This window comes from Xenia sp. Carnegie-2017, unplaced genomic scaffold, assembly GCF_021976095.1.
Source record: "Xenia sp. Carnegie-2017 unplaced genomic scaffold, XeniaSp_v1 HiC_scaffold_24, whole genome shotgun sequence".
Classification (NCBI taxonomy): domain Eukaryota; kingdom Metazoa; phylum Cnidaria; class Anthozoa; order Malacalcyonacea; family Xeniidae; genus Xenia; species Xenia sp. Carnegie-2017.
Genome location: NW_025813487.1, coordinates 6,993,613 through 7,005,517, shown reverse-complemented (window position 1 = coordinate 7,005,517; position 11,905 = coordinate 6,993,613). Strand labels below are relative to the sequence as shown.

At 33.7% G+C, this 11,905-nt stretch overlaps 3 long non-coding RNA genes across 3 annotated transcripts; 1 reads left to right on the top strand and 2 right to left on the bottom strand.

The window, feature by feature from the left end:
* Positions 1-2,692: 2,692 nt before the first annotated feature.
* Positions 2,693-3,688, bottom strand: LOC124450908. The gene is made up of 2 exons (XR_006950260.1): positions 3,576-3,688; positions 2,693-3,190 (listed from the first exon to the last, which is right to left on the bottom strand). It is a non-coding gene; the product is annotated as an uncharacterized LOC124450908 (long non-coding RNA).
* Positions 3,689-5,088: 1,400 nt separating this feature from the next.
* Positions 5,089-5,787, bottom strand: LOC124451312. Its single transcript, XR_006950400.1, has 2 exons — positions 5,578-5,787; positions 5,089-5,383 (listed from the first exon to the last, which is right to left on the bottom strand). It is a non-coding gene; the product is annotated as an uncharacterized LOC124451312 (long non-coding RNA).
* Positions 5,788-9,567: 3,780 nt separating this feature from the next.
* Positions 9,568-11,680, top strand: LOC124451314. Its single transcript, XR_006950402.1, has 3 exons — positions 9,568-9,938; positions 10,924-10,988; positions 11,471-11,680. It is a non-coding gene; the product is annotated as an uncharacterized LOC124451314 (long non-coding RNA).
* The last annotated feature ends 225 nt before the right edge of the window (positions 11,681-11,905 follow it).

The window sequence follows — 11,905 nt, the reverse complement described above, 5'->3', positions numbered from 1 at the left end:
ATTTGAATGATTAACACAGTTTTCACCTCAATAATAAATTTCATAAGCAGATGGAAGTGCATTTTGTTCTCTGAGTATCCACATCTGGTGTTTTGTTCATACAAGAATGATGAAGTGCAAGTAGATATGTCATAGCAAGGCAATAAAACCAAATGAATTACATAACTATAGTGTACTTTTATGCTAGAAGCTTAAAAGCCTTTTAGAAATTAGAATATTATTGTATTATATTACCTCTATATCATCAATTTCATGATAAGAAATAAGAAGCAAAAAGTTTGTAGAAAAGCTTTGAAAAGTGAAAATTTTTCTTTAAAAAGCAGCAATAATGTATATGATAAATCTCCATTCTGTATTCTAATAGGTAAATAAGCTCAAATTTTTCTTAAAGAAATATAAGAAATATATAAGAAATATACAGTACAGTAACTTTAAAGGTTTCATCACTGAATCTTTAATGCTTCAGTATAGTGCATTAGATATTAGTAACATTCAAACAACACTCAACTAAAATATTTTGATAAAGATATGACATGATTTAAACATTAAGTTACATAAAACCCAATGGCTTATACAGTTTGAAGCTTCACATCTACATCGAGTCATCATCAATCTCAGTACAAATGTTTACATAGACACAAACTTTATGGCCTTCCATTTTACATGTTTGTAATTGACATTTCATTAAGCATCAAAACACACACAACCTTCTTGCCATCTTTCTTTGGATCATGAACTTTAACTTCAAAGCATTCAAGGCATCCTTAGTGAATCCATTGTCTCCATCCATAGAATTTGACCACGATCAAATTAAATAACTCTGGATAGGGCAGACAATAAATCAATTATCTTTACAGCATCATCATTTTTTAAGACTCTGCCTGGTCAATAACATCTTCCAGTCATCTTTACTCCTTGATCTTCCCTGCATGTTGTCAGCAAATAGAACATAAAACAAGCTCTGCTCCAAATCATGGGTACCGTTGGGGCTGATTATTTCTTTTTGATACTTACTCACAGAGCAAAATGTGTGCAGGGTCTTTTTTGCTTTAGGGAAACTATTTTGCGAATAAGTGGGTAAATTTACGATTTCATCCATTAACAAATGACAGAAAAGTATACAGAATTTTATAAACAAAAACAGGAAAACATCAGTATATTTGGCGTTCAAGTCAGCTTAAAAAATACGATCTTTAATATGTATTTTATGGCTTTTCAAGTGCATGTATAATTGCTTTTCAATCGTTGACGGACTAACAAAACAAACAACTACCTCACCTGTGAGAAGCGATATGTTCCTTTTTGTGGAAACTAAGACATCAACAAATGAACGATTGAAGTGTTGACATTATAAAAGAAATGCCAAAAAGGAATCGTCACAGAATATAGAACTAACGATATCCATATTCTGTGATATCGTGTTTGTTTTTGAAAAATTCTTTATAATTTACTATAGACACCAGGGGGAGGTCGAGAATATTATTTTTCTGCAAAGCGATCATTTCAGCGGAAATACGTCCTTTGGCCGCCATTTTTTTGGCGTCCTCGCCCCAGTAAAGATAGCCGCTCCAGTTATTATAGAACTCAATGATACATACACAATGACTTATACCTAATCCTCTAGATATCTAACTGCCGTTGTCACGGTGAGGCAAATTTTATTCGCGGGCGCCATCTTGAAAGGTGGCAAAAAACATAACACGCAATATACGGTAGTATAGTTTACATGTCAAACTGACTCAAATATATGGTTGAAAAACGTTGAAAGCAATCAATCTTAAAAACAAAAACAGGTATAACATCCTCAACTCTAAAACAACGTTCAAGAAGCACATTTTAGCTGCAAAGCGCGTAATTTTCGATTTTTCGATGGTCAAATCTTGCGCCGCGTATGGATGTACAAATTGCTTTTTGAAAGAGAGTAACATAGCTTTTCACAAATTTCCCATTGAAAATAAGGACCTCTGTAAAAGATGGGTCATTGCTATGAAACGAAAAAACTTTACCCCAAACGCAAACAGCTTTCTTTGCAGCGATCATTTTTTGCACGATGATTATAACACTGAAAATGCCTATAAACGCAAGTTAAAGTTAGACGCGATACCTTCAGTGTTCGCTTTTCCGGAGAGACTACTATCTAAAAAGTCAAAAAGAAAGCCTCCTGCTAGAAGAGAGACAGAAACATCATCACCAAGCGCTAAAAAAGCTAAAATAGATTTGCTCGAGGAAAGTCATGTTCCTTACAAGGGAACACGATCCTTTCAAATACCATTCTGACATACAAAATGTCCCAAGACCACCTTTAGCTGCTGTTTGCATGCATACGTGGTAAGAATGGCTTCAACAATAATCCAGATATTGTACAATTTAAGTCCAGTCTACGAAAAATTCTTTAAGAAATTCCATCATTGGTTCCAAGCATGCAAACTGTTTGACTTTCGAAAATGAATCTGCTGGTTCTATTTTTTCATTAAAATGGAATAAAAGAAATGCTCCAGCCTTTGAAGTAGAAGAGATGACACCAAAGGACACTCAATATGTCAGTAGTTTAGTTTCTGGATTAGAATCATGTTCACTGTCATACAAAGAAGCAATACTTGGATATATTGCTGGGTTTGTTGTAAAAAAGATAATCAATAGAATCACCTGTACTGAATGTGCAAGAGCTCTTTGCTTAAGTCAAAAAATCATCATCAGTTCATGATCATAATTATTCACACTTCCAAACTACTACATCTTTATCTTTAATCAGTTTGAAGAATCGTGGTGGTCTTGTTCTCCTTCTAATGGTGTGACCAAAATAATATTTGCATCTGAAAGAGCTTTTCAAGTCCTCATTCATGAAACTCGTTCAAAAAAACAAAAAATTTCCAGCAGGAGAAACTTGAAGACTATAATGGTTCATCTTATTAACCAAGAGCTTGCAGAAAAGAGCTTGTTTCCTGAACTCAACGAGCATGATGTTGATCACGAAGCAATAACTGAAGATCTACATTCATCACAGCTTATCAAACAGATCATTGAAAACTACATCAATTTACGACTTTCGACCTATGGTAAGCAATATAATAAAGATATCCTCCACAAAAACAAAATTGGTGTTCGCCAGCAATCTACGAAGCTTGTTTTATTTCAAGGAATCTAGTCGACTTCGATGAACATCCACACCACAACCAAGGAAATGTAAATCCTAAAAAAATAATTAATAGTGCTTTATTGTAAATAGTGAAAATAAGCGCATTTTTACAACGATGCAGTCATATTGTTAATAGATCTAAAATTATGTTGTTCAGGTAAAATAATTCATATAAACCGTAAACGTTGTGTTCAAATCAAAGTTCTGGATAGCTGTTATGCGATTTGTCGCTTTTTTTCTGTAAATATGTTTTTGGTTTACGATAAAAAGCATAGAGAACAGCAAAGAAGATGTAAATTAATAAATACTCACGATTAGTAGTTCATACTTATGTAACTCTCAGCCTTTAGTTTATGGTCGCAAAATACACGTTAAGACCGCTCTATCTCAAGTATTTAAAAATTTTACACATTTTAACAATATTAAAGAAATTACTCACCATTTTTAATGCAACTTCAGTAGAACAGCATCATAAAAACGCTCTCAAAGTCGATTTCTCTCAGCACAGACTTAATGTTTTTATATGCCGCCATTGTGCTTTTGCCACCTTTGCAAATGGCGGTCGCGTAGAAATTTGCCTCACTCATTACTATACAAATTTGGCTGAGTCAGGTATCTAGTAGAATGGGTACTAGATCATTGTACATACAGAAGCGCCACTCGATGTCGGAACCTTTGATGTTCGTGTCCGCAGCATCCGGGCAACTTTACACGGCGGCCATGTTTCCAGCCAGATAAAATCAGCCAGATCGCAATATAATATATAGTTCTACGGATGGGTTTTGGCAAATAAACCCAAATATTTCTATAGATTGGCCATTTTTTTAATATTTTTTTGTGTGGATACAGTTAACACATCAAGCTCTCAACAATTTATCATTAATTCGACGTCCGTTTTGATAAATGAGTGTTTATTCGGAATATTTACAAAGTATATATGTATCTGACGAGATGCGTACTCGGTATATGGTTTGTCGTCAGTTTTAATTTTATCATATAAGAATTCTGCAGAGAATCTTGAAGACATTTGTTCTAACATTTGGAATCTCGGTTGTGGCTGAAACAAGTGACAAATCAAATTATCCTCCAGTTAAGTTTATATATTGCAAATAACGTTTGGCAGAACATTCGAATCACCAAAATTGTCTACCCAGGTGTTTTAAACTATCAGAAGAGATGCTGCATGGCCACTATGAAAGTCATCTGATGCCAAAATATTTTGTATTCATCACAGTTATGACTTGTGAAACTTGAATGACTTTTGAGCAAGTTGGAACATAAGCAGCAGCATGTTGGCCTCCACCAATAAAGTGCTTGAATAGCAATTTGTAAAACATATACTGCCATATGGTCCACATGACTTAACTTTGTTATTTCTGCCTTTTTAAATTCAATCAGGAGATTATTTATATATTTGACATGGATGCTTATTGATGATGTGAGAAGTGAACATAAAAAAGCTTCCTGAATGCTTTTGTGAATTGGATTGGTGTTGGCTTGGCACAGTTTCCCCCTGTCAAATGTTTTAAAAAAGTTTTCTGGTGTATCTGTGTTTCACCTTTTGGTAAACATTTTACTGTGTAAAGTATTACGATTTAAATAATGGCATTAAGAGTAACTATAACTGGTTTTTGTCAGAATAAGTTCTGTTTGTGACATGATTACTTACAAAAAATTTTAATTTACTGAATGAAGTTTATGGATTTTAGCAAAAATTAAATTTTCGAGCCCTTTGTTGCAATAATTTCTCTCTGCTGGTTGATCAATGCGGTGAATCAAACATAATTCTAATCATTTTTCACATACAATTGTTGGTCACAACTCACAAGTGAAGTTTAACCAAAGAGGTAAGCTGTAGGAGCTTGACAATATGTTTGACATAATGGTAAAGTTTTAAATTTAATTGTAACAATTTATCAATAACTTCATTCTAAAAATTGTAATTTCATATATTGTTTATTAAAAATAAGACAACAAAAAACATCTTTATTTGTAAGTTAATACAAATTTGACAGACATGATAGCCACAGGAACTCAATATACAATTACAAATAAAAACTTTCAATTATAATTATGCAGACAAGCTACATTGCAAATAAAAAGCCCCGATTCAAGAATCAAATATAAATTAGTTTAGTCCAAATTTTATACCAATAACGTCTTCATCTGAAGAACGTTCTTTACGCACAGTAGGTCGTTTTATCGCTTCTATCAAATCCGTTGACCATTCTAATAGGAAACTCTTTACTAGAAAATATAGAAATGGAATCACACTAAATATATTTATTACTTTTGTCCTAAATTATAAAATCTTAGGGCAACTGCCGTTCAATATAAGAGATGTTCTAAACATGGATCTCGCATACAATTCAAGGCAAGAAACTATAAAACCCGTAAAATTATATTTGAAGAACGTATTTTACAACAAAACTGTTTCTCACCTCATATGCTTGGTATCCTATCCGATGGCATTAAAAGTTTTGTCCATAAGTGAATTTAAATTCGTCAAATTTTCGAAAAACAACTCTTCATAATATTAATCTATATACATTCTGGCCAGTTTATCTGGCTGGAGTAATGGCGGACGCAAAAGATGCGCACTTAAGAACTGGGTACAAGTAGGGGACAGATTTTTCGCTGAGTGGCGCTTCTGTATGTATCTATTCTGTGCTTAAGATATAAAAACTTCAATAATTTTACTTACGAACACTTCGATGATGATGCATATCTGCTTTTAAAATGTCCGCCAAAACAAGAGGAAATTAATAAACGGAAAGTTTCCTTGATGCGTACCGTTTACCGTTTACTGTTTTCCGTTCTTACCCATGAAGTGCAAATCCAGCTTAAATTAAAACTGAACTATATTTTCAAATTATGTGGATAACTGTTCGCACGTATCCTAGTGTTTAGTTTTGTAATTAGCCCTGCAAATTCAATCGTTGCCCTGCAACGTTAACATTTTTGGGGGGTTAGTCCCCCCATACCCCCCTTAAATTTCGCCCCTGACTACATCTCTTTCTATTTTTATTCCTATCAAGCATCTGTTCATACGACTATTTTGTGGGAAAGTTTTACGTATATCAGTTATATTAAAAATGCGTCGCTTAACAAACCTCGACAATATTTATTATTTGAAGTCATTGAAATTTTAACAAGCAAGTGTTGGTTGATGGCGAAAGTTGGCAAATTTCCCTGTAACTTTGGCTTCACGTTCAGGTTTGGATGATTCATAAACTATTTCCTAAAATATAATAAATACTTACATTTATCATGAAATATATACTTTCATTTAGCTCTTGTGACATATTTATTAGCACATTTTAAAATATCTTAAGAGAAATGCATGCTTTGATCTGGATTTGTTATGGGTGAACATGGCTGAATCCCTTGAAGTTGTTGACTATGTTGATATGTTCAACAGAGTTCGTACACAATACACAGAAACTTGAATATTCTTGAAAGTCCTTGTATTAATTAAGATGTTCTTCAAAGATCTTGGATTTCAATTTTTTTCAAATTTTTGCGACTAATTTCCTTTTCATCAGTGAATTTAAAAATGTAATCTTTTTTTGCCGGAAATTTGAATTAACAAACCAACATGGCGGCTTCACATCACATAAAAATTCTTGACTTGCAAGGAAAAAGATTGGACTCGCTGAAATCTTGCAAACAAGCCGATTAAACGACTATACTAATAACCTATGGTAAGATTTGAAAGATGTGCATCTGCGATTCTTCTAACTGGCAAATGCTGTAAAGTTTTCATTGATGCATGATACATGGCTTAGTTTTTCAAATGATAAAGACAATATATATTTATTAAATATCATGCTCTTATTGACCCGCAGGCAAGCTTTTACATGTAACAGCAAATAAAACATTTCTGTCAATTACATATACAGTTCACTGTCTTCAAGCAGTTCAGTGTGTTATCGTGTGTTATCAGTGTGTTATTGAACTAAAATAGATGGAAGTCTACACGTCTTTCGATATTTTGATGGCAGTAGAGCCCACTCTTTAAACGCAATATAAACGCACGGCCGATAGAAGCGAAGGAAAAGATAACTTGTATGATTTACAAATCTCCCAAAACAAAACAAACGTCCTTTTTTATTTGGCAAACAAAACTTTTCAAATGAAATTTAACATTAAGCATACACAACTTTTCGGCAAATAAAGTTTTGCAAAGAAAGCCCTAGCTGTTGTCTATTACAGGTAGCCTTCCTTCTATGATATTTCAGTGGATTTATCACAGTTCTCTTTGCTCCAATTTTGCACGATTTTATACTTTACTAAGCAGTTTGGTGAGAGAATGGAAATTGAACAGGTGATGTAGCGTGTATCAATTTCACAAAGATTATGATTTATTTTCACCACTTTCAAAGAGAAAGCGGTTTTGGTGTGCTAGTGAAGTCTATTAAACCAGACGGCAGATACGTACAATGCGCTTTAGTAAATTTTATTTAGAATTTGAGACCAACGCCCGTATTCTAAACGCTCTCTCACGCTAATTGTGTTCTCTCTAATTAATAGCAGACTGATTTCTTCTACAATTGCAAGATTTTTGCTAAAATATTCCAATAGAATAAGCTTCCACATTTACGTGAAAATTTTTACGAGCAGTAGGTGAATTATTTCTGCAATGCTCAGCAATATATCTCATTTTGCCCGAGTTATATATGTTTTAACAGACTGACTACGGAATAGTTCCTTTCTTATTCTCTCACAATGATGTCTGAATATGAGTAGCTACTCAAAATAAACTCCTTTCTCACTTCTTAATCATAAATGCATATGCGTTGATACAAACTTTTATTATACGCACGCAGCAATACGTAGATGTTCATTCTTTCCGGCAAATTTCCTTTAGCACTGGCAAGAATTGTATTTTTTTAATGAACATCATTGATACACCCATTAAGAAATTAAAATTACATATAAGTCAACTAAATCTATTTCATTAAATATTACGTATTGTTTGCTGGGCAGTACTATTTATCTAAAGATCTATTTATTTTGCTGTTTTCTAACTGACTAAGAAAATCATCTTCAACGGACTCCTCCTTATGCACTGGGAAATACATTTCGTCATCATCTAGATCATCATTAAGATAACTTCTCCCTAAGTCAAAAGAAAAGTCATTTGATTCGCAATTCTATAATTACTACACGAGGATTCATGTTTAGATATGTTTTGATAAGTCGTTGGTCCATGATTTGGCATGGCAGTATACTCACCATCAGATGTCTCTTGAATAGGCAAAATAAGGTGGAACTCATCGGCTGAATTAGATCCATTATTGTAACCAACTATTCTACTTCTACATACAGAAAGTTTCAAAAGTACTGTTAAGTTTTGTAATATAAAGGATGTCTCGAATAAAGTACAAACTATTGATTAAATCACGAATGGCAATATATTGGTGCTTTATTGATATAGTGAATGATTTAAACACGTGAGTATCGTTACGTGTTATATGTAGTCTTGATTATCCAGGTTACAGTCTTAGGACCGGTTGCACGAAGCCTGGATAGCGTTATCTATTGGATAGCAAAAATTTTCAAACTTGTAAAAAAGGCGTTTATATTTTTCTTACGACAAAGAAATTTTGTAATCTTCGAAAGAATATTTTATTTCAGTGATTGCACAGTTCAAATCGTATATTTTTCTCTTATGAGAGATTTTATGAGCGTTCAGAAAAACTTGCTATCCAGTGGATAACGCTATCCATTCTTCTTGCAACCAACCCCAGCGGCAAAAAAAGAAATTGTTTCATTTTCAATGACTTTGACGCTGATCTGAAGTATTTATACATTCTTGGAACCTTTGTTGCCTTTAAACATCCGGGGAGTTTTATTGCGCACCTTTTGAAATGCTTTAAACTTCTTGACTGTTTTCGTTGTCACACCTGCAAAAGTACGAGAATCAAATAATTCTTTAAATTTCAGTAACATTGGTATTTGATAGATATGTGTATAAATGGTCCATTTTCATATACTAGTTAGGGCCCACGTACCATGGCACAATGGCACAATGCCCATGTCCATGTCTCTTGGGTATGTCCGAATTTAAGAAAAGTTAAATTTTTTGGTTAGTTTTCTTACAATAAGTTATAGCACATCCTTTCCAATTTAGAAAGATGACTTGCTGAGTTTAAAGTTTTTATTATCGAGAAATATTCTGGGTTTTTTTTACAAGAACATAAGGTAAAAAGTATTGATTAAGTCACATTTACTTCAATGGCACACGTTGTTATCTAGAAAAAAATTCCGGCATTTGTATCACAAACTTAAATTAATTCTATTTTCGTACCAAATTTCCTTTGCAAGCTTATGTACATTCTATACTATTAGTATTCACACGATACTGGACTCATACAGTGTCGGAATCGAAATCCAATCATGAATCCAATCCGATGAAGCAAAAAAATTAAAATAAAATCATTATTTATCTCTACAATTACGTCATTTCCCCTGCAACACGAACTGGTGCATGTGGAGTAGCCGTATGGCGGCAAATGACAGTCGAAATCTCGACGCATTTCTAACAGAATGGCCGTCCCATTTGGACTGATAGGATGATTGAACTCTTGCCGTAGTGAATCATGAAGTTTGATTGTATGTGGAGGCAGACTGGAGAAGTATTGAATCCAAATTTGAGCGAATTGCAATTTGGAAATGACTGTTTGAATTGCAGCCAGAAAGGAGGTTGGTAAACTTGATACACGGGAATAAACATTCTAAAACTCTCTGGTCAATGTGCATGGAAAGCACTAGGACAAAGAAAAGAATAGCTGCTAAGGTGAAATATTTGTTAAACAAGTATTAAATAATTAGACAGGTTCTTAGCTGGAGGGGGGGAGGGGGGCTATGAAATTCATATATTCTGTTGCACCCAACCATTGAGTTGTATAAGACCTCAAGGTCACAGAGAACTCAATGCGTCCAACTCATATCTGTTGCATTGATGAATAACACCCTTCCCTAACTATGTTGTAGCAGTGGCCCTGGGAAAGTGTTGTCCTGAAATTTTTAATGTCTTTAGTGAAATTTGAGGTGCAGTCCTTCGACAACTAACCTTGAATATAGAGTGAATTTTTAAAATGCATAATTAGAATCAAGTCTCTTTATTTGTATCTTGCAAGTGTTTTAGGAGAGGTTAGTTCAGTGTGATCAGAGTTGGTAATTTTTATTACTAGATCCAGTCTGGTGAGCTTTGACAGCCCCACCTGCTTTAAATGATTACAACATATGGAACAGGGGGAAGCAATCTACACAGATCGATGCTCATAATGTATTAAACATACATTGTCACATTGGATAAGTCACTGTGAATGAACATCTTGTTATTCTACAAATTAATATTTTGCAACCAAGATGCCAATGAGGAATTATTGTAGACAAGATGATGCAGTTTAAAAAATCATGAGAATTTAAAAAAAAATAGTTGCTCTATGGCTATATTATCATGTGCAGAAAGAATGTAGTGCAATATTTTGAAGCTAGCCATTCTTCTGGTGCATTCAAATAACTATCAATTTCCAGTTTGCACAAATTCAGATGCAACCTATATTATTGCACAGCGGCACTGGAAGGACTAAAATGGGGGGGCACATCTTTAAAATCGTCTTCACCAATTTGGCAGTTGTGTCATGTTTTCCACTTATTGTATGCTTTCAACACCCCTAATAATGCATCTTAATGTTTTGTTTAAGGAGGAGTATTCATTTTAGTTGAAGTAATTAGCTTGTGATTCTTTACTGAAAATAATTTTTTCCTCATTTCAGGAACTTAATTTTAAAGTTGAGTAGAAACTCACTGTCATATACGATCATGTTCAAAGTAGCGTATGGTATGTATTTCATTTAAAGCTCAATAAGCTTCCTTAAAAACCTTAATTAAGCTTTAATTTACCAAGTGAATTTTCCATTGTTTTTTCTAAAATAATCTATATTTGCATCATCGTGCTGATTGTGTGGTTTCTCATTTGCAATTTTTGTCAAAGTAAGCATATTAGGGTATAGAAGATTAGCATGAAAGCGTTTGGAGACGAAATGTTCACCATTAAACATTACTTTGAAGAGCATTTCATTGCATCACTCAGTATTTCAATGAAGCTAGTTCTGAATAACATGCATACAGTACAGACAGACCATTTGATTTTCAATATTTGTGTTCCACACAACTTTAAACATTGAGATTATATACAGTATGCCTTTCCTGTTTTTATAATCATCTTTGGCATCCACATAACCACATTCTTTTAAAGATGCCCTCACCCCTCTGGCAATCCACAAGTTTAAAAATCTGTTTATACCTTGTCTTATGTTGTAGGGATGTCTTATGAATATTGTCCTCAAGAACATAAAAGTCGAAGGAATATTTCTACAAGTTTGAGCACTCTGGTGACTCTAGTGTAAAACAGCAACAATGTGTAACCATCTGTTCTACTCCCCAGTCTTGAGCCCCCATTGCACAGTAGGGTACATTGTTATACAAATTGTGTATATAAAGCATACAGGGTGTGTTAAAAAACTTCAATCCATAGATATCATCTGACCTTTAGAATTTCCATTGTCCACAAGGAGGCGTAAACACAATTAAAAGGAATTGTATTGTTGGATTTAATATGTGCACTAGCTGCCTCCTTGGGGTACAATTACTGCTGAACCATGCATTTATAGTCGAAACTTGAGTTGATTTAAAATGGTTTCAATGTTTAAATTTTTTAATACCTCGGAGCAATGTTTAGTGATGAATCTTGAAGAG